Source organism: Lissotriton helveticus, chromosome 6, assembly GCF_964261635.1.
Source record: "Lissotriton helveticus chromosome 6, aLisHel1.1, whole genome shotgun sequence".
Classification (NCBI taxonomy): Eukaryota; Metazoa; Chordata; class Amphibia; order Caudata; family Salamandridae; genus Lissotriton; species Lissotriton helveticus.
In genome coordinates, this window is record NC_136067.1 from 365,934,886 (window position 1) to 365,961,882 (window position 26,997).

Below are 26,997 nucleotides of genomic sequence, written 5' to 3' on the forward strand. Positions count from 1 at the left end.
GCAGTTTGGCCAAGGTGGGGATATTGGTGATAGGGCGGTAATTGTTTAGATCAGACGGGTCAGCTGTAGGTTTCTTGAGAATGGGCGTGACTTGCCCAACCTTGAGGGAGTCAGGAATGAGACCTTGTTGAAGGGAACTGTTAATGATTTTGGTCCAGAGTGGGAGGAGCATGGGGGTGAAGTCTTTTACAGCATTAGCCGGTAGGGGGTCTATGAGGTGATTAGAGGGCTTCAAGGTGCCGAGCAGTTTGTGTATGGCTTCTTCAGAGTGGGTGTCGAAGGACGTCCAAGATGCGCTATTTTTAGGATGCGTGTTAGGCATTCTGATGTGGCTAGGGTATCGGCTTGCATCATTGAGGAGGTCAATTTTTATGTTGTCCGTCTTTAGTTTAAAGAAAGCAGAAAAATCTTCACTGTGTGGGATATCGCTTATTGTGTTGTTTGGTTGTAAGGGTTGCGACTTGGTTTGAGTTTTGACTAGTTCGAACAACTTTCTTGGTCGGTTTTTCGCTTGGTCAAGCTGGAGGCTAAAGAAGTCAGCTTTCGCACGCTTGATTTTCCTAAAGTAGGCATTTCTCTTGTTCTTAAGCGTTTTGCGATGCAGTGTTGAGGGGTCAGCTCTCCAAGTACGCTCTGCCAATCGCATAATACGCCTGTCTTCATTGAGTCTGCCGTCATACCAAGGGTTCGAGTTCTTGGTGGAGACTCTCTTTAGTTGCAGTGGGGCGGCTTCGTTGATTATTGAGTTCATAGAGTCGAGGTAGAGGTCGGTTTTGTTTTCTCCGGGAATTCAGATCAATCAAAAAGCATTTTTTTGTTTCCACCTGGCCTCGTGACGTAAAACCAAAACAGAAATGACCCAGTGTCCGTCCTCGCAGAGCTCCCAGAGGGGTCTCATGTCGTATGACCTAAGCCTGTAATGCTTCCACGAAACCGGATCTGCTGCTTCCTGCGACCGTACACACTGGTGGCCTGTTTATTGAATGCGCCCTCAGCATAGCTCTCTACTTAACCTTAACTAGTTCTCGCATAGAGGTATAAAATCACCCACATTTTCGGGGACAGTTATCGAACCAACGATACTGTCTGATGACATGATATGGAGTGTGACCTCCCTCCTTAGCAGTGGTGCACTTCCGGGTGGTTTGTTTCCGAAAAGTAGCGTTGATTTAACTTCCGAGTCAGAAGAGGCGGAAGTGTGAACCCGTTTGTGCGCAGGGACTTCCTGTCTGGGGGAGGGGGACGTGGAGGGGCTGTTCCCTTCTACCGAAGTGATGCAGTACCGCAGGCTGCCAATAGATGTCCCTGTGGGGCTCGTACGTAAAACAATATACTGCCAGTAGTGATGCACTACCACTGTTGAAGATGTCATTTATTTATTCATGCGTTTTTATATAGCGAGGACTTTACCCGAAGGTGTCAGAGCGCTTCACAATAGGAACAGAACTGCTACATGAGAACATTACAAGTGAACAAATTACAAAAGCAAACGTTACATTACATGAGGCAAAAGTGACAATCGTGAGCCAACAAAATACAAGAGGTAGCAAAAGGAGCATTACAGGAGGAAAAAGTGACATGTGTGCAGGTTACAAAAGCGTACAAAGTAAACATAGAGGTATAATACTGCAATATATGGAGGACACTCAAACACAAGAACAAACGTTACGTAGGCAATGGTGGCACTTGTGAAGGTATCGAAAGCAAACAAAATGTAGGAGGTAGCAAACAGTGTGTTACAAGAGAAAAGTGACGTGTGCATGTTACAAACGAGTACCAAACACAGATAGAAGGATAATACTGCAATAAATGGCATACACTCAAACCACAAGAACACACTGGGAAGGCACTTAACTAGTTCTCGCACAGAGGTATAAAATCACCTAAATTTTCGGGGACAGGTATCGAACCAACGACACTGGTGACATGATATGGAGTTTACCCTTCCCACGTAGCAGTGGTGCACTTCCGGGTGGTTTGTTTCCAAAAAGTAGCGTCGATTTACCTTCCGAGTCAGAAGAAGCGGAAGTGTGAACCAGTTTGTGCGCGGGGACTTCCTGTCTTGGGGGCTGGGGGGCTGGTGCCTTCTACCGAAGTGATGCAGTACCGCAGGCTGCCAATAGATGTCCCTGTGGGGCTCGTAGGTCAAACAATATACTGCCAGTAGTGATGCACTACCACTGTTGAAGATGTCATACAATAATACATAATTGGCAAGAATGATCATACATTGAGTCAACTCCTGCTTGTTTTAAAAAAAAAAAGATTGAATATATATAATCTAGAACATTAAATACTCGCCATCAGATTAACTGAAGCAGGTTCAATTAAATAGAGCAAATAAAGATCTCCCTACTTAGTTGAATGTCCTTGTATTGTAGGTGCAAGCCGTGATTCATAATAAATGTTATTAGCCTTTTTTATAAAATGTATTATTATTTGTGGAACAGACAATAAACCTCTGCAGTTATTGCTAATCAAAGTTTTCTCAGTTATAGAACTAGGTAGCGTCTTATTTTCATCCACATTATGCTCCTTTACTTCCCTTTACTAAATGTCAAAGTTAAGTTCCCTAGTTCCTAATACCAATATTTGGCCTAAAGCATGTACATTATTTACAAGAGGCCTGCGCCGATGGAGCATCACTTTCTTGATGCTTCGGTGGCGCAGGCCACTCTATCATATCTGAGGCAACACAAAGCCACTCTGCGCTGCTTTGCATGGCCTCATAGATAGGGGATAAAGTAAGGCAGTGCAAGGCGCTGCGTTGCCTTACTCTGCGTAAAGGAGGTATTCCTTGGGCATTGCAGTTTTTTCCCACACACCACCCATGGATTTGAACACTGGCCCAGATTTATAAAATCACATAAACCTAGGGCAGTGCCAAAACCTAACACCTTCCTAGAGCAGGTGTAACAAGGAGACATTTTTAATTTTTCCTCATATTTTTCTCTCTCCACAGATGCTGCATTCTGCAGCACACATAGAACAAGGAAAACATCTCTCTGGATTGTTTTTGTGCAGGAAGGTGCCCCTTCCTGCACAAAAACAATCCTGCCTGCCACAAAGCACCTTTGCATCATGGTGCAAGTGTGCCTACATTGGCACTAGGCAGCAAATTGTACGCCAGCAAAATGGGAAAGGACAGGAATGCACTGTATTTCATAAATGGCGGTGCATTGCTGCCCTTTCATGTTGGGGTAGGGCAGCATAACACAGCAAGAAGAATTGCAGTGCTGCCCTGCACCAATTCATTTGTAAATGAGGCCCTTAGTCTTTTAAATGCCTATCAACCACAGGAGTACTCTTCTAAAGCCCCCAAGAATTTCAGGGGAGTCATTTAGAGACTACATACACAGAACTTTCAACAAAAGGGTTCTAGGGAAATATTTAAAGACCAGGTAGTGTTTAATCCCCAATCTACCACTGAAAAAACACCAAGAAACTTACCGGTGTAAGAACCATGAGACATACTATGACAGAGACACTAGAATGTCTAGGTCAAAAAACAAAAAATGCTTCTAGTAAGAAAGAATCCCGTCAGCCCACATGCGTGGCTATACTTCGTCATCTGGGATTCATCGTTGGTTGCACCATTAGTGCATCCAACAGAGAATGATGTAAAAACTACGTTTGTGTTGTACCCCACTGATCGGTAAAGCCACTCGCCAGTCTTGATCAGTGGTGCTGAAGGTTTGCAGTGCAAAAAGGGTGAAGTGCAAAAAAGGTGAAGTGCAAAATTTAAAATTGACTACTAGGGTAGTGCCAGCAGCTTTAATAAACACAATCCCTGTGTCAACTCTAAAAACAGAGCACTGACAGTTTGAAAAAATAACTGTCAAATGCGGTATAAAGGCAGGTCTACATGTTTCAGCCAACAGGCTTTCGTCAGGAACAAATGTAGATAACGCTACTGCAAAAATGTGAAAACAATATACTATTGACAAATCAAATGGTTGGAGAAATACAGCCTACCATACCCTGTAGCTCCCAACAAGTGAGCGAACCAAACAGGAACTTTGGATTCATTCCTACAACATAATATAAAATGTTTTGAATTATATAAAGTGTTTGACTTATAACACATCTTTTCTCGGCCTAGAACATCCAAGAACTCTGGGGCATATTACCAACAAGTAGCGATAATTATCGCTAAATAGGCTTAGTGACGATTTGTTTATCGCTGCCTATCGCTGGATATGTTAGCGGAGAAAACATGCTATTAGCAAAGTTTTTCTCCATTGTGCTAAAATATCCAGCGATAGCGGCGAAATGCTTAGAGCGGCAGACCCTGATGCAGAGGTCTGGCCCGGGACCAGGGTTCAATTCCTGCCTCGGTGGCTCTTGGACTCAATTTCCCCGGACCTGATAATTCTCGCCTTGGTGCCTAGTCTAATCACGGGTCCCACTCTGTGACTCTGGGCAATAGCTTGCTTAATCTCCACAACGGCCCCAGCAGCGCTTGGATGCCTGGCTTCACCTTGGGGGTGCCCAGGAGTGGACATTTTACAGGAAAGCCAGGATGGGTTCCACGGCAGCAGTATGAATACAACGCTACGAGACCTTCTGGGTAGAAGTGCACTATATAAATACAAATACATTTAAATTTGCATGTCATTAGCGATAAATATCGCTAATATGCAAAGCGGGCCCCAAACCGCTCGCTATTGCCTAAAAGCTGTCGCTAACATCAGTTATCGACAGCTTGCTAATAGAGCAATAGAATTATCGCCGCTTAGCGGACGAAAACGGCCGCTAAACCGGCGATAATTGCCTATCGCCACTCTTGGTAATATGCCCCTCTATTCCTCCATGTCTCTCATACATTTGTATACATATACACCCACATTGGCTATATTGTCCAAGTAACCATTCATGTGTAGCAGCACTTATGAATAACAAAATAACGTACTCACCCAACTTTCAGTGGGAGTACTCTTCACCTCTCCTGGCAACTGCTCAGGGAATGAGGCCCGCTCTAAAAATAGGTAAACAACACAAATCTCACACAGAGTGACTATCTCTGAGGGAATGTTTCCATATTCATCTTTCTTACATGTTTTGTTTTTTGGCCTAGACATTCTAGTGTCTCTGTCATAGTATGTCTCATGAGTCATTTAGAGATTCACAGGGTGTCAGCCACAGGACAACATCAGGATCGAGGCCATATAACGTTGGTTCTGGTCAGCTGGGTACTTCCAAAAAAGGGGCTCTTGCAGCTTGATGTCTCCCTTTGGCCACACAGGAGATCGGCCAACTGAGTCCACTTGGCGTTCACTTATTTGTCCTTGATACAAGAGGGAGTAAATCCAGTCAGTCCGAGGTCCTCTAAGATCACAGACAGCAGGTCGAATCCTCTTCTGATCTTTCACAGGTCCAGAAAGGGTTCTGAAATGGGTGCCTAGAGATTTCACATTTACGCCTTACATAAACTAGTGAACTGGGTAATTCCTTGCCCATTCCTAACCAATGGGGTAAAAGGTCCCATGTGCTGATCTATCTACTTTTGCAGTAGCTCCTGATTACCATGCTACAAAGAGGCCTACAATGCAGTGGGTCAGGGCAAAACCAAGATGGTAAAAGTCTTTGATAACACTCAATTTGGGCACTGAGCTGGGAGTGTGTGCGGGGAGCATTCTATGATAATTCTAGTGTCTTCCCACATCAAACACTAAAATTCAGTTTAAAGCAGGCACTGTACCCACATAAAACCAAGAGACAGAAGTTTAGAACGACAAAAGCAGGGTGCTTCTGCAACCAGACAGGGGATCCACAAGAATTGACTTGGCAACCTGTTCTCTCATTTCAAGTATGCCCCAGGTGGTACAAGTGGCTCATCAAACCTGTCTAACAGGATTCGACACAGATATTCTGTGGAGTTCAGAGGAATCATCTCTGCAATTCAGGTCAGCCTACTGTTTGCTCATGGAAGCTATTTAACACCTAGCCAAACTGAGCACATGCTGCTAGCAGGCAGAGGTTCATGCGTATTAACTATCAGTTCAGCGTCTTGAGATCCTCATAGGTGAGTACCCATGCTTTTCAAAATCCTGATTGATTGATTGATTATAAATCCAGGTAATGAAACAGCATATCAAGGTCAAGAAAATCCAAGCGTAACCCTGAAGGCAGAGCCGGACTGGGAACCAAAACCAGCCCTGAAAAAGTGCTCGGCCAGCCCCCCAGGGGGGTTGGGGTGCGACCGAGCTCTTTGCCAGGGACGGTTTTCGGCCGATTTAGTTACAGGGCCGATTTTGCAGCTTTGCTGCAAAACCGGCCCTGTAACAAATACGGCCCCCAGTGGCCCAAAACCAGCTCCCACCCTTGCGGCCCACCGCGTGATTGCCCGGTGCCCGCAATGGCCAGTCCGGCCCTGCCTGTAGGTTAAGAGCAATAAAAGACAATTATTCACTCCAAGGTTTGGGGTAATTTATACATCACTTTGCAAGCAACAACAAATGTTGGGTTCTTTCACTTCATTGAGAAAGATTGGAGGTTTAGAGTTGACTTCCTTCAGACCCTAGCCTCCCACCTGGTGGTCACCGATGCTAAACTGTCAAAATTAAATCCAGCTAAGGAAACTGCATATCAAGGTCAAGAAAATCCAAGCATAACCATGTAGGTTAAGACCAATAAAACACAATTATTCACTGCAAGGTTTGTGGTAATTTTACACCACTTTGTAGGCAACTACAGGGTAGAGTTATTTTCCTTCACTGAGAAAGACTGGAGGTTTGTGTTGACCGGTTCCAGACCCTAGCCTCCCACAGTGTAGTCACTGATGCTAAACTGTCAAAATTAAATCAGACATCTAGGCCCAGGAGGGGCTGTTACATAACTCCTGAATTTGCACCTGCGCCTCTAGCTTCAGCTTTTCCTGACATCAAGTCAGGGTCCTTCCAACACATCTGTTAGCCTTTTGGGATGTGAAAGTGGCCATATAAGGAGGGTACCATGCTGTCTTCATGCAGGGCTTCAAGAGCCTGGCATGAGAAAAGCATGCAGCTTTAACTCTGTCTCACACCAAGGCAGAATTGCTGATTGTCCCCTAGAATTTAATGTACCAGGAGATAAAAAAAATCAAAAAGAAGTAATCACTAATTCTTAAAAACATCTTTTAAAGCTCAAAATCCTGTTGCAAAAGTTAGTACAGATGTGCGATTGAGTGCAACAATAAGGTAAAGCTATGGCAAGAACATAAATCAATAGGGTGTCCCTGAAACATCTAATTGCAAAACAGATGAATGACTTTGGATTAACATGTAAGCTACTTGTCAGAGCCACCAAGGACCCAACTTTTTACAGCTATTGTACTCCTTCACATTTTTTTTTTAATTCTTTATTCACAGCTGATAGGCATCAATAAACCATTACATTGATTATTTCGAGTGTTACAGCCGGGTTTTATGTTTTCTCCCCAACTCAGATCTCCATTTCGTATCACAGTAATTGTCACATGGTGTATCAATACATTACTTAGGTATTCTACTCAAATTGTCGTGACAGTCATTGTATAAGGCAATGAAATATCAGCAATCAAACAACCCCCATCCACCCACCTCCCCCCACCCTCCTACACAGGGTCGGATTGGGATCACAATTTGGCCCCGGGTACGGACGAAAAAAGTGGCCCACATTCAAGGGGCGGAGCACACAATTAGGGGGCGTGGCCCACATTCAAGGGGTGTGCCCTTCCATGGAACGTTGTGTAATCCCTGTGCACTCAGATAAACACTTTTTTGATAACGGAAAATATATAACATTTATTGGTTGCGCATCGGTCGTCGCACATAGTCAAGTCGTGCCTTTAAATATGAATGGCAAATGTTGAGGGTAGAATCGTCTATCCTCTTGGCTGCGCGCAAAAATCAACTCAGAAACATCCAAGTTTCTTAAACAAGTTCCATGGATTTTAATTGTATCTCTTCATGTTTTCATATGTGATTTTTAGAAACATCATAGGTTCAACAGAACTTTTTATGAGCATAATTCCATTCTTATGCCGTAATTACGAATATCACTTCCAATCACCCAATGCATTTCGGGTCTTATAACCATGACCCTTCGTCAGGGGTCTGAAACAAGGAACACACAGGACCAAATTAGGCACTCCATTTGCATACATATATGATAAACGATAATGTTAGAAAAAACGAACAACGTGCCGTGCTGCCACCTGTACACCCAAAGCATCCAATCTCAATACTAAGAACGACATGACTACCAGAGTGAAGAATAATCAGCCTGACAAGTGCCGAATAGACGACGTGAATAAACTCGGTGTTTCCGCATGCATAAATGAAGATAAGTGTGAAATGAAACCGAATAAATTTGTCAGAACGATGTGCCGAACTAAGAGACTTTGGTGACGGCAAATACAACATAAACTAAGGTGACCCCCAAGTGCACCCCCTTAAACAACCCTGTACTTACGAGTAAACGGACGCAGCCGCGTCTCAAAGAAAACTCTCGGATATACACGATGCAACAACAATGCTTATGATAGGCCAGTGAACAATCATGTGATCGGGACCTAAACCAATCGAAACAGCATAACAAGAAAAACCCGCACCATGTGACCAGAGTACCAAGGCTTCACCATGAAACGATCCAGGAAATACCGATCATGTAAAATGTGAATGAGCACAGGTGAAACACCAAGTAAGATTGAATGGGACCAATAAGTAGCAAACAACAACAAATAGTAATGGACATACATGAATGCGAAAATAACCATATTACACAGGTATATTGAACATCAAAACGATAAAAATGTGGAAAATAAAAAATATGAAAAAATAATACAAAAAATTCTGGATTGTGAACATTAGTCAATGGTGGGGAACAGTGTAGTTCAAAAGTCAATGTTGAAGGGATAACAGATCATAGAAAACAAGAATGTTCAACACGATCATTCAAACCCACGGGGTGGGTGGAATTCAGTTTTTTAATCCAGTAAAATTCCGCCTATAATCTTTGTTTCACTGGATCCCTGTCGTGGCGTTGTGAGATGGTCTCGGGAACCGTGTATTTCAATTGCGAAATTTGATGGCTTGCTTCTTTCCAATGGCATGCTAAAGAAGATTTTGCATTCCCAAGTCTGATATTACTTTTGTGTTCCGTGATGCGGATTTTAACCTTTCTTTCAGTTTGTCCGACATAAATTTTGCCACATGGGCATTTGATGGCATATATACAATTAGAAGTCACACAAGTACTGGAATGCTGAAGTTCAATGGGAAAACCTTTAGTAGGATGCATGAACGTTTTGCCGATAATCACATTATTGCAATGAATGCAATTTAAGCATTTAGACATGCCTTTCCATTTTTTCTTCTCTTTTTTGGGTGTATTTAGTAGTTCTTTAAGATTTTTAGATCTCTGGGACGCAAATGTGACGCGGTCACAGTATAGCTCTTTTAAATCAGGTTCTGTTTGGATTAGATGCCAATGTTTATTGATGATACGTTTGATTTTACTGGATTCCGTGGAATATTTCATCACACACACTGTTTTCGGCTCAGTCTTTTTCACTGAAGGTTCCAATAGGCTGACTCTATCAGTTTTGAGTACTTTGTCTAGGGCGGTTTGTAAATCCTCTATTGGGTAGCCTCTTCGTTCGTACCTAACTGTTTGGAGCTGTAACGATGTTTGCAAATCTTCATCACATGACGTGATTCTTTTGAGTCTAATATATTGCGAAGTAGGGAGATGTTTCTTGAGTGGATCTGGATGAAAACTTTGGAATAAAAGACTCGCATTCCTGTCAGTGGGTTTTTGAAAAACTTTAGTCCTGATGACATTGTTTTCTAACGTTACATATACATCCAAAAATGCAATTGAATTATTAGCGATGGTGTGAGTGAACTTGATCCTTTCATTGTGGGTGTTGAGTAACTCAATGTTCGTTTCCAATTGCTCTCTGGATCCTCGCCAGATTAAAAAAATGTCATCGATGTAGCGTTTGAAAATGATTAAACCTTCAATCCAAGACTGGTTGTTCAGTATGTACTCGGACTCAAATTTGTGCATGAAAATATTGGCGTATGAGGGAGCCCCCCCAAAGCCCATTGATGTACCATTGGATTGATTAAAGAATTGGCCATTCCAGTCGAAATAACTGTGATACAGTGCGAATTGCATTAATTCTAAGATCAATACTTTCTGATATTCCTCAAGATCGGTTTTCAACAAGCTCCATTCCAAAGCTTCAATACCCTCTTTGTGGGGGATAGAAGTATAAAGTGCGATGACATCAATAGTGCAGAGCCAGTATGTACACTCTTGTTGTAGAACTACTGTTTTTAGCAAATTCAAAAATGCGGTGGTGTCTTTGATGTATGTCTCACTGGTTTGAACAATTGGTTGCAAAAGTTTATCAATAAATTTGCCAATGGGTTCCGAGATTGACCCACACGCCGAGACAATGGGTCTGAAAGGAGGATTGGTGGCATCCTTATGGATCTTGGGCAACATGAATAGTTGCGGCCTTCTGGGATATTTCAGCAAGAAAAATGCATATGTTTTTTGGCTGATCCACTTCATAGACAATGCATGATCCAATATCTGTAACAGCGTTTGTTGGTATTCTCTTGTAGGATCTCCTTCTAGTGGTAGGTAAATGTCTTCAATCAGAAAAAATGGCAACCTCAGCAACAACCTCAAAAAACAGGCACAACATCGTCACAAGAAAGCGTTGTCTCCGATTCTGACATCGCACAATCCAGACCTCCAGTCATGACGGTCACTAAATCAATAACTAAACCTCCTAACATTCAAATGAATGTGCAACAACCGTCTTTTTTAGACATAAGTCCGGCAGCAAATGCTCCTCCAACAACAAGCCAAGAACAAGAAGGGCGAAAAGAAACGGAAGAGGAGGTAGCCAAAAGGACCAGGAGTCAGATGCAGAAAACAACTTAGTCATAAACATCTCATCCAAACAATTGACTAAGGCACAGATTCAACTTCTGAATAAAGGCACTACATTTGTACCTACATATCGATCGAATCCGGGAGAAACTGAAATTTCATTGTTTAAATTTTTCAGAAACATGAAGTTAAGGTACTTCTTTAAGGATAGTGCGCAAACATCAAGACTAGAGTCATGGGATCAAGATTTCAAACCACCAAGTTCATTTTGTGCACCCACTTCGCACAAAACAATTGAAGCTTTTGAAAGAACAGTCATGTCGGAAGTACAGAAAATTTCTTTCAAAAAACCAAGTAGAAGTAATCTATCATCGAAGGAATGGAACACTCTTAAAAATTTGAGTCAAGATAAAAGCCTCATCTTTCAAAAAGCAGACAAAGGGGGTGCGTTGATCGTCATGGATACAGAATTTTACCATGAGAGAGTTAACGAACATGTGAATAATCAAGACATTTACCTACCACTAGAAGGAGATCCTACAAGAGAATACCAACAAACGCTGTTACAGATATTGGATCATGCATTGTCTATGAAGTGGATCAGCCAAAAAACATATGCATTTTTCTTGCTGAAATATCCCAGAAGGCCGCAACTATACATGTTGCCCAAGATCCATAAGGATGCCACCAATCCTCCTTTCAGACCCATTGTCTCGGCGTGTGGGTCAATCTCGGAACCCATTGGCAAATTTATTGATAAATTTTTGCAACCAATTGTTCAAACCAGTGAGACATACATCAAAGACACCACCGCATTTTTGAATTTGCTAAAAACAGTAGTTCTACAACAAGAGTGTACATACTGGCTCTGCACTATTGATGTCATCGCACTTTATACTTCTATCCCCCACAAAGAGGGTATTGAAGCTTTGGAATGGAGCTTGTTGAAAACCGATCTTGAGGAATATCAGAAAGTATTGATCTTAGAATTAATGCAATTCGCACTGTATCACAGTTATTTCGAATGGAATGGCCAATTCTTTAATCAATCCAATGGTACATCGATGGGCTTTGGGGGGGCTCCCTCATACGCCAATATTTTCATGCACAAATTTGAGTCCGAGTACATACTGAACAACCAGTCTTGGATTGAAGGTTTAATCATTTTCAAACGCTACATGGATGAAATTTTTTTAATCTGGCGAGGATCCAGAGAGCAATTGGAAACGAACATTGAGTTACTCAACACCCACAATGAAAGGATCAAGTTCACTCACACCATCGCTAATAATTCAATTGCATTTTTGGATGTATATGTAACGTTAGAAAACAATGTCATCAGGACTAAAGTTTTTCAAAAACCCACTGACAGGAATGCGAGTCTTTTATTCCAAAGTTTTCATCCAGATCCACTCAAGAAACATCTCCCTACTTCGCAATATATTAGACTCAAAAGAATCACGTCATGTGATGAAGATTTGCAAACATCGTTACAGCTCCAAACAGTTAGGTACGAACGAAGAGGCTACCCAATAGAGGTTTTACAAACCGCCCTAGACAAAGTACTCAAAACTGATAGAGTCAGCCTATTGGAACCTTCAGTGAAAAAGACTGAGCCGAAAACAGTGTGTGTGATGAAATATTCCACGGAATCCAGTAAAATCAAACGTATCATCAATAAACATTGGCATCTAATCCAAACAGAACCTGATTTAAAAGAGCTATACTGTGACCGCGTCACATTTGCGTTCCAGAGATCTAAAAATCTTAAAGAACTACTAAATACACCCAACAAAGAGAAGAAAAAATGGAAAGGCATGTCTAAATGCTTAAATTGCATTCATTGCAATAATGTGATTATCGGCAAAACGTTCATGCATCCTACTAAAGGTTTTCCCATTGAACTTCAGCATTCCAGTACTTGTGACACTTCTAATTGTATATATGCCATCAAATGCCCATGTGGCAAAATTTATGTCGGACAAACTGAAAGAAAGGTTAAAATCCGCATCACGGAACACAAAAGTAATATCAGACTTGGGAATGCAAAATCTTCTTTAGCATGCCATTGGAAAGAAGCAAGCCATCAAATTTCGCAATTGAAATACACGGTTCTCGAGACCATCTCACAACGCCACGACAGGGATCCAGTGAAACAAAGATTATGTGCGGAATTTTACTGGATTAAAAAACTGAATTCCACCCACCCCGTGGGTTTGAATGATCGTGTTGAACATTCTTGTTTTCTATGATCTGTTATCCCTTCAACATTGACTTTTGAACTACACTGTTCCCCACCATTGACTAATGTTCACAATCCAGAATTTTTTGTATTATTTTTTCATATATTTTATTTTCCACATTTTTATCGTTTTGATGTTCAATATACCTGTGTAGTATGGTTATTTTCGCATTCATGTATGTCCATTACTATTTGTTGTTGTTCGCTACTTATTGGTCCCATTCAATCTTACTTGGTGTTTCACCTGTGCTCATTCACATTTTACATGATCGGTATTTCCTGGATCGTTTCATGGTGAAGCCTTGGTACTCTGGTCACATGGTGCGGGTTTTTCTTGTTATGCTGTTTCGATTGGTTTAGGTCCCGATCACATGATTGTTCACTGGCCTATCATAAGCATTGTTGTTGCATCGTGTATATCCGAGAGTTTTCTTTGAGACGCGGCTGCGTCCGTTTACTCATAAGTACAGGGTTGTTTAAGGGGGTGCACTTGGGGGTCACCTTAGTTTATGTTGTATTTGCCGTCACCAAAGTCTCTTAGTTCGGCACATCGTTCTGGCAAATTTATTCGGTTTCATTTCACACTTATCTTCATTTATGCATGCGGAAACACCGAGTTTATTCACGTCGTCTATTCGGCACTTGTCAGGCTGATTATTCTTCACTCTGGTAGTCATGTCGTTCTTAGTATTGAGATTGGATGCTTTGGGTGTACAGGTGGCAGCACGGCACGTTGTTCGTTTTTTCTAACATTATCGTTTATCATATATGTATGCAAATGGAGTGCCTAATTTGGTCCTGTGTGTTCCTTGTTTCAGACCCCTGACGAAGGGTCATGGTTATAAGACCCGAAATGCATTGGGTGATTGGAAGTGATATTCGTAATTACGGCATAAGAATGGAATTATGCTCATAAAAAGTTCTGTTGAACCTATGATGTTTCTAAAAATCACATATGAAAACATGAAGAGATACAATTAAAATCCATGGAACTTGTTTAAGAAACTTGGATGTTTCTGAGTTGATTTTTGCGCGCAGCCAAGAGGATAGACGATTCTACCCTCAACATTCGCCATTCCCTTCCATGGAACACCATTTGGTTACTCTTTGAGGTCTAATTTGTAGAGACATATTTAGTAAATTAAGCCTTTTAAAGCTTACAGAGCAAGTAACATTGGTAAAGATTAGGAGCACTGCAGTTCTGATAACTGAATACTTACTTGCAGTCTTAACGCCCTGCACAATGCCGTTAGATACTCTTTCCCAACCAGCTATGTCCTAGACTCTAATCATCACATAAATCAGAAATGTAGCACAAAGTCAAGGAGAAAGGGTAAGACTGGAATCTCTGGGAATAGAACATGTAATAACAAAAGTAAGAATTCACAAACGAGGAAAAGGCAGTCTGGGGTGTAAAGAATGCTGGAAAATGTATCTGTACAATCTAGTCATAAATGTATTTCACAACCAGCAGTTGATGTCCATATACAAAAAACACAGTTCTATTTATGAGTACCAATTACAGTACACATGATCCGATTTTTTATTTAAGGGCCTGGGCGATGAAGTGATCTGCCCAGAATCACAGGTTGTTGAGCAGACGCTGGGACTCAAACTTGAATCCCGATCTCAGCAACTCTGGCGTCAGGCCACATATGCCTATGCACAGACCAGAGACGTTTTAAGGCATGGGCAATGTGGGCTCTGGCCCAGGGCCCCAGCCTTTCAGGGAGCCCCCTGATAGAGCCAGCTCTGTTCTGCAGAGAATCTTACCCTAATGACCATGCATACTCCTTAAACAGATTGTTTTAAATACCATTTTTTCAATTTTATTTTTTTAATATGGGCGATGAGTAAGAACCTATCACAGAGATTTTGCAGAAAAATGTGTTTATGTTTCATGCAACATCCATAAAAATATGTCTTTGAGATCAAACAGGCCATCACATATGAGAAATAGGAGGATGTCACTGAGATTATTTTCAGTAATTTTAGTGAGCTGCTACTGTGTTGTAATATTGAAAACACACGTCAATGTCCTTGAATATTAGATGTAAATACATTAAGAATTTGGACAAGTATGGTAGTGCTCTGTCCAGTGACCAGCTGAAAGAGGGCATCAAAGAGCAGAAATTGGATTATAAATTCAAATCTGTTCCGAACAGGGGCCCAAAAATATGTTTGGCCCAGGGTCCCCAAAATCCTTAAGATGTTTGGCACAGACAAGGAATCAAAGTGAGAGGATACTCTTCTTGCACAGGACACAGGGGCAAGGTGACAATGGCCTATATGCTGAGCAACTAAAAAAACAGCAAGGCCCCTTTCTGTCACAAAATTATTTGAGCCCTCCAGCGAAGGTGCACCTAATACGCAGGAAGCCCCTGCTATTACTAACCTACTCAGCCCTCCCCAGACCTTCAGCTCAGGAGCACATGAACAGCAGTAAGGCCCCTACAATTAATAAATTAAAAATTAATCAGCCCTCCCCAGCCCTCCAGGCCTCAGGGCAATGTCCTGGCAGGGGAGCACAAAACACAGATGCTGGGTCATCCACGGTAGCCAGCGGGAGGCTGAGGTCTGAAGATGGTGCAAGTTGCAAAAATCACCTGGCCCCCACAGTGTGACCCATTCTTCCTCGCCCACTATGCCCTGAATGTGAAGGGCTGTGGGCGAGGTGTTAAAACTGACACTGTTTCTGGGCTGCGTGGGCCCCAGGGGGGCCGAGGTGAAAATGGCTCAAAGGCCTCAGCAACACCTGGCCCCCAGCCCACCCTCTGCGTGATTGCTTTGCAGAGCAGGGGTTGAAGGAGAGGCCACAGCGGATAATCGCTACGGACGCACAGTGAAGCTGCATTAATTTCTCTGTCTCTGTCTCCGTGCCATCTGTGGGCCGTTTTTTTTTCCTCCCCTTTCCTAGTCCACAGAGAGCACGGAGACAGAGACAGAGAAATGAATGCAGCTTCACTGTGCTGCTGGGAAAGGGGAGAAAAAAAACGGCCCACAGAGGGCACGAAGACACCGGCCCTTCGGCCCATGCCCGAATGCCCGCATTGCCAATCTGCCCCTGCTCCTACATCCAAAAACAAACTATTCATCTCCCGGCTATCCAGCATGGGCAATCATTGAGATGTCAGTGTCAGTGTGACCATGGATCTCATCTCGGTGAGCAAAGGCGTTAATGTGCGTCAATACGTGGACCACTCCACCGTATAGCGTTGTGTAACATATGGGTATGTGAGTGGGGTTGGGCCAGCTGTTGCGTACCTAACGCATCGTACCTTTTCCCAACTAATTCTCCGGTTCAGTGTCCCCTAGTGGTGTTTGATCTTCCCCCTCCATTGCGATAAGCATAGCCTCCCACTCCAAGGAGATAGGAAATTCCTAAGGCCTCTTGCTTCTTCCCTCCCTAGTATCGTCCCCTCCGCCCGTCCCCACTTAAGTACTTCTGAGTGCCAGAGGTGTGCAGAGGGCGGCCTGCGCGACTTCCACCTCATGGTGAGCGTTCTAAGCGCAAGCAGCAATGCCATATCCAATAATTTCAGCTGAGCCTTCAGTTCTTTCGGCCTTCTGCGTAACCCCGAGAGGCAGCACTGTGCCTCTTCCGGCACCGGGAGGGTCGTGACCGTCCTCAGTGTCCGGCACTCTTCCGTCCAGTAACCACGGAGTCGAGGACACGACCATAGCATGTGAATGAGCCCGGCCTCGTCCTCGTCACAACGTGGGCAAGTATGGGGGGAGTTAGGGAACATTTTATGTATGCGAGTAGGGGTCAGGTATGCCCTATGTAAAATCATCCCTTGGATAAACCGGAACCGAATATTACGGGAGACTCGCCTGGGATGCTCCAGCATTGCGGTCCACTCCGTATCCGAGATATCTCGGTTCAGATCTTGAGCCCAAGTGTTCCAAAGAGTGACGAGTGATACCGCAGCGTGGGCCCTAACTCCCACATACAACCAGCGTACCAAGTGCCCTCCTAATCCCATAAGATACATTAAGTGTGCCAGATGATGTTGTGGGGGCTGGAGGCGGTGAGGCTCCCATCTGTTCTGTACATAATGGGTGACTGTGGCGTGCAGTAAGTACATTCTGGGGGCAGCTCCTGTGGCCTGTAGGAAGTCGTCATGTGTAAGAAGATGGTCGTCACTAAACAAGTCCCCCACCACTTCCACACCCGATTCAGACCATGGTCTCAGCGCCCTATCCGTCAGTCTGCCCTGGGGTGTCGGTATGCCCAGCAGGGGAATGTTGGGCGCATATGGCGCCGTCGCATTCGTGTACGCTAGTGCCTTCCGCCAAATCTTCAGAGCTGTGTGGAGAAGTGGGTGGCAGTCCGCTGGGATACGGCTCCTAGGAAGGAGTAGGGCATGGAGTTCCCCACGTTTCAGTCTGTCGGTCATGTACCCTATTTCATGCAGGTTCCGTCCCGCTATCCAGTAGGAAAGCCACTGGAGTTGGCCTGCGTAGTAATATCCCCAGAAATCTGGAGCTCCCATCCCGCCCGCTCTGGTCCCCAGCTGCAGCTTTCTCAGTCCTATCCGACGTCTGCCTGTCCCCCAAATCAGAGTAGTTAGCAGAGAGTTAAGGGCGTCAAAGATGGATTGTGGTAAAACCACTGGGATATTCACAAAGAAATATAATAGTCTAGGGAGCATCACCATCTTGGAGAGTGCAATTCTGCCCGCAACAGATAAGGGTAATGTCGTCCAGAACCCTACGGAGGCCCGAAGTTTTGCCACGGCCTTTTTGACATTTCCCTCAATCTGATCCTCCTGGTGACGATAAACCTGCACCCCCAGGTACTTAAATGTGTCCGGTGCGATCGGAAGGACTGCAGCGCCAAACCTCAGTACCCCGGGATCTGGGGTAGCTCTAAAATAGAAGACCGTGGACTTCTCAGGATTAATAGTAAGGCCAGATATAACAGAAAATCTCTCAAAGATGCCATACACTGGACCATGGCCAGCCTCCAAGTCCCCTAGGAACAACATGATGTCATCCGCGTAAAAGGACAGAAGGTGCAGAGTGCCACCACTTAGTATCGCCCTATGTTCCATCGTAGCTCTTAGGGCTATGGCCAGGGGTTCCAGAGCTAGCACGAATAACAGCGGCGACAGCGGGCATCCCTGCCGCGTGCCACGATGGATTGCGTATGTTCCCGAGATATGTCGTCCCGTTCGTGCCCTGGCCGTGGGGACAGTATAGAGCAATCTAATCCATGCTATGAGGGAGGCCGGAATTCCAAACTTCTCCAGAGTCAAGAACATGAACGGCCAGGCTAGAGAGTCGAAGGCCTGGCGGAGGTCCAAAGCTATGCAGCCCGCCCTAGGGAGTTCAGGGTTGGCAGATGCCATAAGGGCGTGCAACCTACGTATATTTATAGAGATGCTTCTGCCCGGCAAGAACCCACATTGGTCCCTGTGAACCAACGCTGGGAGGTGCTGTTGCAGTCGTTGGGCTATTACCTTACTAAGAATTTTATATTCCGTTGCCAACATGGACAATGGTCTATAGTTTGCCAAGTCCAAGCTGTCCCTTCCGGGTTTCGGCAGGGAGACCACCAACGCCTGCATCGTGGTTTCAGGCGGATGGCCCTCCGTCAGCGCCTCTCGGTATATTCTCTCCAATACCTGCACCAGGGTGTCTGAGTACGTCGCATAGAACTCCACCGGGAGGCCATCCATACCTGGCGTCTTGTTGCGGTTCAGCGACTTGATAGCCGTCTGGATTTCGTGTCGCGTTATGGGGTCTCCGAGTTCCCTCTGGGCATCTCCCGGCAGAGCAGGGAAGGGGAGATCGGACAGGAAGGCTGCGATCTGGTCAGCACCGACTACTTCCGGCTGAGCATATAAAGCGGCCAGGTGGTCATAAAATGCTTGGTTAATGTCCGTCTGTGTACCTACTATCCTCCCGTCTTGTGCCCGTATCCTCGTTATTACCGGGATCTTCTTCACATTTTACATTTGCATCCTTGCATATGATTCTGCTTTCTTCTGAGTTGGATTTTTCCCCAATTCTTCTTATGCCGGTTTGTGAATGTAAAAAGGCTTGGTCCAAACTGGGGTGGTGTGGTGAGCAAAAGAATGATGGATTAAACCCAGATCCTTGTGACTGGGGGTGAATGTGTGCATTGTCCAGCATTCCGTCCATCAGTTGTTTCTTTTGCATATGTTGCCCTAAGTGGGAAGGTTATGCCCAGATGTGGGGTCCCGTGCACACTGCACCACTGGATTCAAGCTAGCCTGGCTGATGAAAGGTCATGCACTGAAACCGGTCCCAGGATGCTAATTTCTGGTCCTGGGAGGGACTGGCTTGGCAGTTCGAGCTGGACTGTTCCAACAAGGAACAGGGTCAATACTGATTTGCACATGACTAGGTCCAAACTGGAGTGGTGTGGTGAGCAAAAGAATAATAGATTAAACCCAGGGGCATATTATCAAGACAGCCGATAAAATTATCGCCGCTTTAACGGCAGAAAACTGCCGGTAAAACGGCGATAATGGGCTTGATAATATGCTCTATGGAATTCCAATTGAAACCCATGTTAGATAAGAAGGACATCTAACCTGAGCTTCAATTGGAATACCAATTTTATTGCCTATCTTTATAATATGCCCCCCAGATTCTTGTGACTGGGGAGGAATGTTTGCAACGTCTGTCCATCGTTTCTTTTGCATCTGTTTTGTGAATGTGGCACTTGTATACATTCCAAACTGCTTTTGTCTGTGAAAATGATTTACTAAGGGACAAACATTAATTATGACACAAAGCAAAGCACAAACCAATGTTACAGCATCACTCATGGGGAAAAATGCAGGGCAGAGCCATATTTATTAAACATTGCATGCTGCTGCTGTCATTCCTTGAACCGGTGCCCAAACAAGCTGCCTAATGTCATGCATAACCTTTGCAACATGGGGTGTGCATGTGATGTCTAGCTGAGGATTTGTACTAGAAACATACGCTTCCACTTCAAATTCTAAGCATAAACACAAATTGAATGTCTGCTGTACAGTACAGTACACACACAAAGAATGAATTTTTAGAGAAATAAAAACACTTCTCAAGTTAGCGCCTGCTTCAAGGAGGCAAAGCTCAATATGCAAAATCTTCGTAGATAAAACTTTTGTCAAAAAGTATAGGTGGTTGCAATGTCTGCCCAAGTTACATCCTTATAAAGCTCCCAGCAAAGCAGCGAGAAGCGCCATTTGCATGAGAAAAGAGCACCTTTACATTGTAAAATAACTTTTGCTCAGCAAAGCAGATTCTTTGCTCCTCTTGTGTAACTCTGCACAGTCATGGTAATTCTAGCCCTGGATGTTTTATTTCAGTGCACACATGGGGCCTCATTTATGAGAAATGACGCATATTTACAGTATGACGCATCATGTCGCAAGGAGTTAAAGATACGTCAGAAACGTATCTGTAAGCGCAAAAGTCACGCATTGCTGGAATGTGTCACAAATGTGACGGAACTCCACCAATGCGTCCTTTCACATAGGGAAAGCCCCATGTGAAAGGGCTTGCGTCAGACGCAAGATTTCGACGCAACAGCGTCCTAAAAGTGACGCAGTAAAATCTCATAGATTTCACTGCGTCACTATTACGAGGCTTTTTGCGAGGAAACGCCCCCTCTGCATACATTATACCTGACGCAGGTATAATGTAGCGCAGGGGTTTATAAAGTGACGCATCTGCTTAAATGCGTCACTTTGTAAATAGTGCACAACAGGAGGCATGTTTTACGCCCCCGATGCGTCACAAAAAGTGACGCATCGGAAGCGCAAAACTGAGGCAAGGCCTCATAAATGAGGCCCCTGTTTCTTAGTGTAATTTTGTCAACTACGGGGAGAGTGTGATTTCTCTATTAAAAAAAAGCTTGGAGTTCTCACAATCAAGTGCTGAACTACCATTTTGAATAGTGCTAGCACATAAACACGAAGGGGCAGATTTACAAGCCCCTTGCGCCTCTTTTAGCCACCAATGCGTCACTTTTGTGATGCAGCGGCGGCGCAGAGCCAGCGCCATGTTGCGGGGTACTTACAACGTGACGCATCTGGGAGATGCGTCACGTTGTAAAGCCCTGCGCCACAAGAAGGCGTTCCTGCGCAAGTGGAGTGGGAGGGGGGAGGCGTTCCAGTGCAGGAACACCTCCTAAAAGTGGCTGAGTGAAATCTACAACATTTCACTCAGTCACTTTTAGAGCCATGCTGCGTCAAAACCCTGTGCCTGCTCGTAGCAGGCGTATGGGTTTGACGCAGCGTGTTAGAGATAGGGCACCCCCAAGCCTTGCTGAAGCTGCGTCGCGCTTGCGACGCAACTCCGGCAATGTGCCGCATTTATGCCGGGGATGCATCCCGCATCTGCCTATCCGAGCGCCACGGTACGCCACATTGTAAACGCGGCGCATCAGTAGTGGCGCATGAGTGGGCAGATGCGTTGCAACTCTTCTAGCGCATCTCTGATGATTAGCAGAGATGCGCCAGAAGTCGTAAATCTGCCCCGAAAAGGAAAAGTTGCGAACAGTAGGGGGCAGATTTACAAGACCCTTGCTCCACTTTTGCGTCATTTTTAACATGGGAAAAGTGACGCAAAAGTAGCGCAAGGGGCTTGAAAATCTGCCCCTTAAGAGCCTGCACAGACCAGCGCAGATATTGACAGAGTACACCTGAAACTATACAAAGAACTGGCGTATTTAAAGGATCAAAGATAACCCACAAAAGAAAAATACTGCAAATTATTAGGCTTTGACGGCTCGGGAATGAATCGTGCCTATCGAATTCCATCTGCCAGCAGGGAAGGTGCAGTTCCATAGGCCGTCACTAGATGTCCCCGTGGCTCCGCAGGGACACCTTGGGACAGCCTGCGGTACTGCACCCATTTGCATCCACATTGCATTTTGTTTTCTCCGGGGCTTCAGTTCAATTAAAACACATTTTTTTGTTTCTACCTGGCCTCGTGACGTAAGAACAAAACAGAAATGACTCCATGTCCGTGCTCGCAGAGCTCCCAGAGGGGTCTCATGTCGTATGACCTGTAATGCTTCCACGAAACCAGTTCTGCTGTTTCCTGCGAACATAAAAACGGGTCTGTAAATTGAATGCGCCCTCAGCTTAACGCTCTACTTAACCTTACCTAGACATTGCATGGAGGTATAAAATCAGCCACATTTTTGGGGGCAGCTATCGAACTAACGAGCTGTTCAATTACTTCCTGGTGACATGATATGGAGCATGCCCTCCACACGTTGCAATGGTGCACTTCCGGGTGGTTTATTTCCGAAAAGTTGCGTCGATTTAACTTCCGAGTCAGGAGTGGCGAAATGTCAACCATGTGTGTGTCCGTGGGGGACTTCCTGTGTTGGGGGGGGGGGGGGGAACCTGTTCCGTTCTGCCAGAGGGATGCAGTACCGCAGGCTGCCAATAGATGTCCCTGTGGGGCTCGCCAGGTCAATCAATAAACTGCCAGTAGTGATGCACTACCACTGTTGAAGATGTCATACAATAATACATTAGTGGCAAGAATGATCATACAGTGATTCGAATCCTGCTTGTTAAAAAAAAAGTGTGAATATATATGATCTAGAACATGTCTTAAAATAATGCATTTTTTTGGCAAGAATGATCATACACTGATTCCAATCCTGCTTGTTTAATTTTTTTCAGATGAACTGAAGTAGACCCAATTAAATAGAATAAATAAAGAGCTCACTTCTTAGTTTAATGCCCTTGTACTGTAGGTGCCAGCCGTGATTCACACTAAATGTTATTAGCCTTTTTGGCAAAAAATATTATTACTTGTGGAATAGACAATAAGCCTCTGCAGTTACTGCTAATTAAAGTTTTCTCAGGTATAGAACTAGGTAGCGTCTTATTTTCATCCACATTATACTCCTCGCCTCTCTTTACTAAATGTAAAAGTTGAGTTCTCTAGTCCCTAATACCAATATTTGGCCCAAAGCAGGTACATTATTTACAAGAGGCCTGTGCAGCTGGAGCATCACTTTCTTGATGCTCCGGTGGTGCAGGCCTCTCAATCATATCTATGAGGCGACGCAAAGCCACCCTGCGCGGCTTTGCATGCCCTCACAGATATGGGGTAAAGTAAGGCAGTGCAAGGCGCTGCTTTGCCTTACTCTGCATAAAGGAGGTAGTCCATGGGCATTGCAGTGTATTCCCTCGCAACACGCATGGAATTTAACACTGGCCCAGATTTATAAAATGACATAAACCTAGGGCAGTGCCAAAACCTAACGCCTCCCTAAGGCAGGTATAACAAGGAGAAATATTTAATTTCTCCTCATTCTTTCCTCTCTCCACAGATGCTGCATTCTGCAGCACACAAAGAATGAGAAACACACCTCTCCAGATTGTTTTAGTACAGGAAGGTGCCCCTTCCTGCACAAAAACAATCCTGCCTGCAACAAAGCACCTTTGCATCATGGTGCAAAGGAGCCTACGTTGGCACTCAGCAGCAAATTGTGTGCCAGCTAAGGGGGAAAGGACAGGAATGCACCGCATTTCATAAATAGGGTGCATTGCTGCCCTTTCACATTGGGGTAGGGCAGCATAGCGCAGCAAGAAGAATTGAGGCGCTGCCCTGCACCAATTCCTTTATAAATGAGGCCCTTAGTCTTTTAAATGCCTAGCAACCACTCTCCTAAAGCCCCTACGATTTTCAGGGGAGTCATTTAGAGACTCACATGGTGTCAGTCACAGGCCAATATCAGGGTCGAGGGCAGGTAAAGTTGGTTCTAGTCAGCTGGGTACTTCCAAGAAAAGGGCTCTTGCAGCTCAATGGCTCTCTTAGGCCACACAGGAGATCGGCCAACTGAGTCCACTTGGAGTTCACTTATTTGTCCTTGATACAAGAGGGAGTAAATCCAGTCAGTCCGAGGTCCTCTAAGATCACAGACAGCAGGTCCAATCCTCTTCTGATCTTCCACAGGTACAGAAAGGGTTATAAAATGGGTGCCTAGAGATTTCACATTTACGCCTAACATGAACTAGTGGACGGGGTAATTCCTTGCCCATTCCTAACCAATGGGATAAAAGTTCCCATGTGCTGATCTACCTACTTTTGCAGTAGCTCCTGATTACCATGCTACAAAGAGGCCAACAATGCAGTGGGTCAGAGCAAAACCAAGATGGTAAATGTCTTTGATAACACTCAACTTGGGCACTCAGAGCTGGGAGTGAGTGTGGGGAGTATACTATGATAATTCAAGTGTCTTCACACATCAAACACTAAAATCCAGTTGAAGGAGGCACTGTACCCACATAAAACCAAGAGACAGGAGTCTAGGATGACAAACGCAGGGTGCTTCTGCAACCAGCCGGGATCCACAAGAATTGACTTGACATCCTGTTCTCTCCCTTTCAAGAATGCCCCAGGTGGTATAGGTGGCTCATCAAACCCGTCGAGCAGGATTTGAAACAAATATTCTGTGGAGTTCAGAGGAATCATCTCTGCCATTCAGGTCAGCCTACTGTTTGATCATGGAAGCCATTTAACACCTAGTCAAACTGAGCACAGGCTGCAAGCTGGCAGAGGCTCATGCTAATTAACTTTCAGTTCAGCACCTTGAGACCCTCACGGGTGAGTAGCCATACTTTACAAACTCCTGATTGACTGATTGCTTTTAAATCCAGCTAAGGAATCTCCATATCAAGGTCAGGAAAATCCAACTTAACCCTGTAGTTTAAGAGCAATAAAAGACAATTATTCACTCCAAGAGTTGGGGTGATTTATACATCACTTTGCAAGCAACAATAAATGTTGGGTTCTTTCACTTCAGTGAGAAAGATTGGAGGATTGTGCTGACTTTTTGCAGACCCTAGCCTCTCATATGGTGGTTACTGATGCTAAACTGTCAACATTAAATCAGACATCTGGTCCCAGGAGGAGCTGCAAAGTGTGTTCTGAAATTGCTGCTGGTCCTCTAGCTTCTGCTTTCCCGACAGAGTCAAAATCTTTTGAAAGCATATGTTAGCCCTTTGGAATGAGATGAGGGGCCATCTAAAGAGAGTACTGTGCTATCTTCATTCAGGGCTTCAGGAGCCTAACATGAGTAAATAATGCAACTTTAACTCTGCCTCAAACCAAGGTAGCATTGCTGATTGGCCCCTAGAATGTACTGTACCTGGAGATAAACAAATCAAAAGAAGTCATCACTAGTCCTTAAGGACTCCTTTTAAAACTCAAAAACCTGTAGCCAAAGTTAGTACAGCTTTGTGATTAGTCCAACAATAAGATAAAGCTTTGGCAATACCGTACATCAAGAGGGAGCCTCTGAAACATCTAAGTTCAAAACAGATGAATGACACATGTAAGCTACTTGTCAGACCCAACAAGGACCCAACTTTCACATTCCACATTAGCTCCCTTGCACATGATTCTGTTTTCTTGTACCTTGGCCTTTTTTTTAATTCTTCTTATGCCCTGCCTTGTGAATGTGTCACATGTATACATTCCAAACAGTTTTTCTCTGTAATTTTTTACTATGGGGCAAACTATTTTTTTGCACAAAGCAGAGCAGGAACCAATGTTCAAGCATCACACAAAAAATGCAGTGCAGAGCCATATTGACCGACCTGACCTGGTCTTAACCGGTCGCTCCACTCGCCCGCGGCCCTCCTTGGTGTGCCCTGTCGCATTGTGCCTGGATCTCCTGCATTCTGTGCCATTCTGCTGCCTGATATCGTATCCCCTCCTTGGTGTGCCCTGTCCCATTGTGCCTGGATCTCCTGCATTCTGTGCCATTCTGCTGCCTGGTATCGTATCCCCTGTACTCTGTGCCACTCTGCTCCCCAGCGCCTGGTATCGTATCTCCTGCATTCTGTGGCTTAATTTATCGCATTAGTTTTGGTTTGTGCCAGCGACCCCCTTGTGCCTGCATCATTGTTGTGCCTGTATCATTGTTGTGCTCTTGTGCCCTTAGCCCGTCTCTCCTTCCCGTTCCCTGCCGCGGCTCCACCCCCGCTCCCTCCAGCATCCCCGAACCGATCTCCTCCCCACTCACCACCCCGCTCCCGCCTCCCAGCTGCTCCTCCCTCCCACAAACAACATAAGGCCATACCCGCGAGGCGAGGAGTTGTGACCGACCTGACCTGGTCAGAACCGGTCGCTCCACTCGCCCACAGCCCTCCTTGGTGTGCCCTGTCGCATTGTGCCTGGATCTCCTGCATTCTGTGCCATTCTGCTGCCTGGTATCGTATCCCCTGCATTCTGTGCCACTCTGCTCCCCCGCGCCTGGTATCGTATCTCCTGCATTCTGTGGCTTAATTTATCGCATTAGTTTTGGTTTGTGCCAGCGACCCCCTTGTGCCTGCATCATTGTTGTGCCTGTATCATTGTTGTGCTGTTGTGCCCTTAGCCCGTCTCTCCTTCCCATTCCCTGCCGCGGCGCCACCCCCGCTCCCTCCAGCATCCCCGAACCGATCCCCTCCCCACTCACCACCCCGCTCCCGCCTCCCAGCTGCTCCTCCCTCCCACAAACAACATAAGGCCATACCCGCGAGGCGAGGAGTTGTGACCGACCTGACCTGGTCAGAACCGGTCGCTCCACTCGCCCGCGGCCCTCCTTGGTGTGCCCTGTCGCATTGTGCCTGGATCTCCTGCATTCTGTGCCATTCTGCTGCCTGGTATCGTATCCCCTGCATTCTGTGCCACGCTGCTCCCCCGCGCCTGGTATCGTATCTCCTGCATTCTGTGGCTTAATTTAACGCATTAGTTTTGGTTTGTGCCAGCGACCTCCTTGTGCCTGCATCATTATTGTGCCTGTATCATTGTTGTGCTGTTGTGCCCTTAGCCCATCTCTCCTTCCCGTTCCCTGCCGCGGCTCCACCCCCGCTCCCTCCAGCATCCCCGAACCGATCCCCTCC

At 45.0% G+C, this 26,997-nt stretch overlaps 1 protein-coding gene across 4 annotated transcripts in view; it reads right to left on the minus strand.

Moving 5' to 3' along the window:
- The window catches only part of LOC144761369 (uncharacterized), a 510,161-nt gene that overhangs the window by 208,125 nt on the left and 275,039 nt on the right, over positions 1–26,997 (minus strand). Inside the window, exon 1 of one of the 4 annotated variants that reach the window (XR_013595689.1) lies at positions 22,065–22,183. The exons of 2 other annotated variants lie outside the window; for them this stretch is intronic. The gene's annotated coding sequence lies outside the window, so the exon portion shown is untranslated. Of the gene's footprint in view, positions 1–3,975; positions 4,032–22,064; positions 22,184–26,997 lie in introns of those variants that run through there. One more of the 4 variants, XR_013595690.1, reaches the window with a different exon arrangement.